Source organism: Gracilinanus agilis, chromosome 1 (genome assembly GCF_016433145.1).
Source record: "Gracilinanus agilis isolate LMUSP501 chromosome 1, AgileGrace, whole genome shotgun sequence".
NCBI lineage: Eukaryota > Metazoa > Chordata > Mammalia > Didelphimorphia > Didelphidae > Gracilinanus > Gracilinanus agilis.
In genome coordinates this window covers 737991933-737998837 of record NC_058130.1, presented here as the reverse complement: position 1 = coordinate 737998837, position 6905 = coordinate 737991933, and the positions used below count along the sequence as shown (strand labels likewise).

The 6905-nt window shown below is 41.9% G+C and overlaps 1 non-coding gene across 1 annotated transcript; it reads left to right on the top strand.

Annotated features, from left to right (window-relative positions):
• The first annotated feature begins 6467 nt into the window (after positions 1–6467).
• LOC123232718 lies at positions 6468–6574 on the top strand. Its single transcript, XR_006505239.1, has one exon. It is a non-coding gene; the product is annotated as a U6 spliceosomal RNA (small nuclear RNA).
• Positions 6575–6905: the final 331 nt, after the last annotated feature.

Here is a 6905-nt window from a genome sequence, read left to right as displayed (position 1 = left end):
AAGTACTAGCACCAGTCAATCAATGGGTAAAATTGGCTTTGTTTTTTATTTTTTAAACCCTTACCTTCGGAATTAGCATCAATTCTAAGACAGAAGAGCAGCAAGGGCTGGTTAATTGGAGTTAAGTGACCTGCTCAGGGTCACACAGCTAAAAATTAGGTTTTACTGTGTAAATAAGTTGTCCCTATGACCATAGATATTCCATCCATCTATGATTATATTAATTGAGGTAGAAGTTAAGCCCCTCCCTTAGGTTGACAGAGGTACTTGGACTTGCCCAAGGGTACACAGGTAATAAATAACAAGTGAAGAATTCAAACTCAGGTACCTTGATTCACAGACTCAGAACTAGAGAATTAAAAGGGACCTCAGAAACTATCTAGTTTACTCCCTGCCCAGAGGAACCTCTACTCTGATATGCCCAACAAGTGGTTGTCCCATCTCTGCTAGAAGACATCCAATGGGGGAAAACCCACCGACTCTCAGAGCAGCTCACTACCCTTCTAGAATTGTTGGGAAGTTTTCCTGTCATTGAGCCTAAATTAATCTCATTGCTACTTCCACATATTGGTCCAAAATCAATGTTCTTTCCACCCCTCCATGAGCAACTACCTCCATCCTGCCTCTGCTTGTTTTAGGAAGGCATTTGTTTCCTCCAGCTGGCTACCTCATTGGGTGGTTGTTAAGATCAAAAGAGAATATGTCTTTAAAATTTTGCAAACCCTCATGAATTATAGGTAATATGGGTAATTATTATGGGCAGCTAGGTGGTATAGTGGATAGAGTACTAGGCCTGGAGACAGGAAGGCCTGAGTTTAAATCTAGCCTGAGGTACTTTTTGCTTCAATTTCCTAATCTATCAAATGAGCTAGAGAAGGAAATGGCAGCCACTCTAGTATCTTTGCCAAGAAAACCCCAAATAGGGTCACAAAGAATCAGGCATGATTGAACAAAAAAAATTATGCTGATATTTATTACTGTTGCTATTATCATTGATAATTTGTTATCCTGTTTCCAGTCTCTCCCCCTAATAATTCATCCTGTATATAGCTGCCAAAATAACCCAACAATTCTAATCATATCACACTTCCATTGGAAAATCTTCAGTGGTTCTCTACTCTTATTCTCTGTAGAATAAGATACAAACTCATATCCTGGCATTCAATGCCCTTTACAATCTTGCTCCAACCTGTGTTTCCAGCCTCATTTCAAATTAATCTCCTTCACATATTTTGTATTCTAGCCAAATTAGGCTACATCTAGCACAAGTCTACATAGTAGACCCCTAATAATACTTGGTTGTTTATCTCCCTATATCTGGAATCCAGTTCCTGCTTGCTTCTCTGACTCTCAGAATCCTTATTTTTCCATCTAGCATTTAGTATGTGCAAAAGAAATGTTGAATGATTGGTTTGTTGAGTCCTTCAAGGTTCAGCTTGGATACCACCTTCTTCAGGAAATCTCCTCCTTTTCCCACAGTTATTAGTAAACTCTTATTCCTCAAATTACCTTCTATTTATTTATCTGTTTTCCTGATGTAGCCCCTAGTACAGTGATGGTGAACCTTTTAGAGACCATGTGCCATGCCATGCCCTCTTCCCCCCTATCTAGTGCCACCACCACCCCCCAGAAAGTGCTCCCATTGAGCTGCTAGGCAGAGGGGCCAGTGAAGTGAGGAATGTCCTTGGGTGTGTGGAAAGGGGGAAGGGAACAGCTCAGCCCTGAGTTCCTCTGCCTTTCTAATAAGGAACTCTGGTGGGCAATGGCATGCATGCCACAGAGAGGGTTCTGAGTGACCTCTTTGGCACATGTGCCATAGGTTTGCCATCATAGCCCTAGTAGAATATAAGCTTCTTAAGGACAGGGATTTTTTTTTTACTCTTTCTAGCCCTAGCCCTTAGCACAGGACAATATATACAAACAATACTTAATAAATGTTTGTTGAGTTGAGTATATTCCTGGAGGTCACTAAAGACCTTTAAGGAGAAACTAAAGAATCATTTGTTGGAGATTTTGGAAGGATTCCTGGTTAAGGCACCAGATGATTTGACACACCCTGTCCCTTCCAGCTCTGAAATTCTGTAATTCTTTAAACCATTTAGATAGGTCAGGGGCCATAGTTCAGTGTTCAGAGAAAAATAGAGATATTAGCCAAAGAGGAATGAACAGCAGCTCTAGATTAAAAAATAAAGAAAAGCCCCACGTGTCCCAGTTAATGAGAGAGAGGAAGAGAAAGGAGTCAGGCAGCTCTGATAACTGGAACAGGACAGACCGATTGCTGAGAAAATCATTGTCAGGGGAGGGAGGGTTGCTAGTAAATGTTCAACGTCCAGCTCTTCAAAAATGCAACACACATGGGGGCAGCTGGGTAGCTCAGTGGGTTGAGAGCCAGGCCTAGAGATGGGAGGTCCTAGGTTCAAATCCGGCCTCAGACACTTCCCAGCTGTGTGACCCTGGGCAAGTCACTTGACCCCCATTGTCCACCCTTACCACTCTTCTAACTAGGAGCCAATACACAGAAGTTAAGGGTTTAAAATAAAAAAAATGCAACACACAGAAAGGAGCAGAACCAGGAGAACATTGTTTACAGAAACTGATACATTATGAGACAATCAAATGTAACAGACTTTTCTACTAGCAGCAATACAATGACCCAGAACAATCCAAAAGAACTTATAAAAAGAATGCTATCCACATCCAAAGAAAGAACCGTGGGAGCAGAAATGCAGAAGAAAAACATATGATCCATCATATAGTTCGATAGGGATATGATTAGGATTTTGATGTTAAAGGATCACTCTACTACAAATATGAATAGCATGGAAATGGGTTTTGAACAATGATATATGTATAACAGAGCGGAACTGCTTGTCAGCTTCAGGAGGGAGGAAGAAAGGGCGGGGGGAATCATGAATCATGTAACCATGGAAAAATATTCTAAATAAAAAAATATTTTAATGCATCACACTTTTAAGTTTAGTCTTCATTTTTATCACCCCCCCCAAAGTACTTTACAAACATTATCTCATTAGATCCCTATAACAACCCTGGGAAGTCAATGCTGTTATTATCTCCATTTTACAATTGAAGAACCTGAGGTTAAGTGACCCACCCAAAGTCACATAGTTCATAAGTATCTGAGGCTGAATTTGAGCTCAGGTTTTCTGACTTCAGACCTACCCCTCTCTCCACTGAGACGCCTTGCTGCCTCTGAGGTGACAGCCTGTATCAGAGAGGTGGCAGTGTCAGAGGAGAAAGGAGGGCATATAAGGCAGATGTCAGGAAGGCAGAAGCAATAGGACTTAGAACTTGGATGTGGAGGAAGGATGAGAGAGAACAAGGAGTCAAGAACTGTAGGTTTTGAGCCTCAGGGAGTAGGAAGATGGTGGCACCCTTGGCAATAATAAGGAAGTTTAGAAGAAAAGAGGGCTTGAGGAAAAGATAATGAGTTCAGTTTTGGCCCCCCGTTGAGAATTAAGAATTAAGAATCCAGTTCAAGATGTCCAATGGGCAGTTGGAGATACAAGACTAGAAGTCAAGAGAAAGGTGAAGGGCTGGGAAAGTAGATCTAGGAATCTTCAGTATCCAGATGATAACTGAATCCATGGGAACTTATAAAACCACCGAGCGTTACCTGGCACGTAGTAGGTACTTAATAAATGTTTGTTACCTTATTGACTCTAGGCCACTCTCTAAGACTATAAATTTCAGAGAAGAAACTGATTTACATTGGTAGAAACCAGGAATTCCCTATACCAATAAAATCACAGTCCCTATTGCCTCAAGGTTTTATATATACTTAGAGGAGTGTAATGGGGATCTGACACAGGGGCAGACCTTAAGAGCTAATAGGGCTGATAATACACCTTCTCCATATGGCAGACATCAAGGAGTCAGGGGCCTCCAGGAAAACCTTAATGATGATGATGCCCACATAAGGGAAATGCCTTGAAAAATAAAATACCTTGGCTGGATTGTCTCCGTCACGGGAATATAAACTCTTTGAGGATCAGGATTATGTCACATTTTTGTCTTTATATCCAGGGTCATACATGAGACTTTTTCTAGTCTTCTAAGCTACTAGTGCCTCTCTCTGACTTTGAAATTACCTTGTATTAGAGGCACCTGGGTGGCTCAGTGGATAGAACACTCTACCCAGAGGTGGGAAGTCCTGGGTTCAAACCTGATCTCAAACACTTCCTAGCTGTGTAACCCTGGGCAAATTACTTAACTCCAATTGCCTAGCCCTTGCCACTCTTCCACTTTAGAACTGATAGTATCAATTCTAAGCCAAACAGTAAGGTTTTAAAAAAAGAAAGAAATTACCTTATATTATTGTTTACCTACTTATATGTATCCATGCTGTCTCCCTCCAATAGATATAAGTTCTTTGAGGGCAGGGACTATTTTACTTTTTGTATCCCCAGAAGCCAGACCTGGCCCATAGTAAATACTTAATTGGAACAGCTAGGTGGCACAGTGAATAGAGCGGCAGACCTGGAGTCATGAAGATTCATCTTTCTGAGTTTAAATCTGACCTTGGATACTTACTAGCTGTGTGACCCTAGGCAAGTCACTAAACCCTGTTTGCCTCCATTTCTCATCTGTAAAACGAACTGGAGAAAGAAATGGCAAACCATGTTACAATCTGCCAAGAAAACCCCAAATGCAGTCACAGAAAGTCTGACAAGACTGAGCAACAAAAGATGTTTAATTAGCAGTAGATGCTTAACGAATGCTTTTTAATCAGCTGAAATATAGGATTACAGAATCAGAACTAGAAGGAATCTTAGAGATCAATTAAGCTAACCTCCTCATTGTATAGATGAGAAAACTAATTCCCAGAGAGGTTCAATGTCACAAATTTAGTGAAAGTGAGGATCTGGGATTCTGAGCCAGATCTTCTGACTCTAAATCCAGCATTCTTTCCATTGTACCATGTTCCCCAGCTCAGTGCCTAGCACTTAGTAGGCATTTAATAATGCTAATTGAACTCAATTAGATGGATACAGTTGGGGCAGGATCCCCAGGCAGGGAAGGAAGGAGCCCCAGTCAGACCTCAGGCTGAACTCAAGCTGTTAATGCCTCAAGTAAGAAAAGGACACCCAGAAAAAAAAAAGGGGGGGGGACCTCCAGGCTGGGAGGGGAACGAGTTGCAAAGGCTTTGTTTATGGAATTGGGATGCTGATGATATATTTGGGTTGTCCCAGGCCCAGGCTTGTGGGGAGACTAACTCTAGAGAAGGAGGGTTTGGGAGAGCAGAACTTAGTCATTTTTAAGATGTGGCTGAAAGGGAAAGGGAATGGAAGGAGGGAGCTGTGAGTCTTCCAGACTATCAATGGAGGGGGGTGGGAGAGGAAAAGTCAGCCTTTCCCTGAAACTCCAATATCTATCTGGCTTTGTTTCATTTAATGATTTGACTATTTCCTACATCTAAGGCTTGATCAGAGACTTGGGAAAAGACCAGGGTGAGGGGTGGAGGGCAGCTGGGTGGCTCAGTGAATTGAGAGCCAGGCCCAGAGATGGGAGGTCCTGGGTTCAAATGTGACCTCAGGCACTTCCCAGCTGAGTGACCCTGGGCAAGTCACTTAATCCCCATTGCCTAGCCTTTACTGTTCTTCTGTCTTGGAACCAATACATAGTATTGATTCTAAGATGGAAGATTGAAAAAGGAAAGGACCCAAGGTAGGTAAGTTGGGGGTGGGGAGGAGTGGAAAGGGCGTTCATGTGCCCAAGGATGATATGGGGAAAGCTAGGGGCAATTTGTGACTTGGATATCCCCTGGTCCTACAAAAGGGCACTAGTCAATGAATAGCCCAGTGAGTGGGCAGAATCTAGAGCTGTGGTCTAAATTGGTTGCTGAGAACAAATGGCCTTAAATAAGTTAAATAAATTAAATGAATTGCCTTAATCTACTGGAGAAGGAAATGGTATATCGCTTTGCCAAGAAAAGCCCACGGACAATATTGGTGTGCTAGGGTCCACAGTGAAGAGTCAGACCCAACTGAATGATGGACAATAGCTATGTGATAATGGTCATATTAACTTCTCTGAGCCTCAGTTTCCTCATGTGTAAAGTAGGAATGATAATAGCTGCAGTAACCATTATTGTAAGACTCAAATAAGATATTTCATTAAAAATCCTATATGAATATCAGCTCTTATTATAGTTGTTATTAACTTGTTCTCATCTTTTTTTTTCTTTCTTGTTTAACCCTTACTTCCTGCCTTAGAATCAAGACTAAGACTCCAAGACAGAAGAGAGGTAAGAATGAGATAATGGGGGTTGTGACTTGCCCAGGGGTCATGTAGCAAGGAAACGAGGTCAGATTTGAACCCAGGACCTCCTGTCTCCAGCCATATCCAGCTCTCTATCCACTGTGCCACTTAGCTGCCCCCTCATCTTTTTCAAGAACTTCACCATCACCCACAAATGCTCTACTTCCTTGATCAACAATTCTGAAATGTTGCTCACCTCAGCAGCATATATATTAAAATGGGAATGATACAGAGAAGATTAGCATGGTTCCTATGCAAAGACAACCCAAAAGATTGTGGAGTGTTCCATATTTAAAGAATTCTGAAATTATTTTATCTGAAGCTTAAGATCCTTTCATTTCATCTCGCTCTGTGTCTTATTTTTTTTTTAAACCCTTAGCTCCCATCTTAGAATCAATACTGTATTGGTTCTAAGGCAGATGAGGGGTAAGGGCTAGGCAATGGGGGTCAAGTGACTTGCCCAGGGTCACTCAGATATGAAGTGTCTGAGGCCAGATTTGAACCCAGGACCTTCCATCTCTGGGTCTGGCTCTCATTTCACTGAGCCACCCAGCTGCCTCCTGTGCCCTGTGCCTTACTCTTAAACCTATTCTTCATTCTGGTCCACATCATGGTATCTCATCACT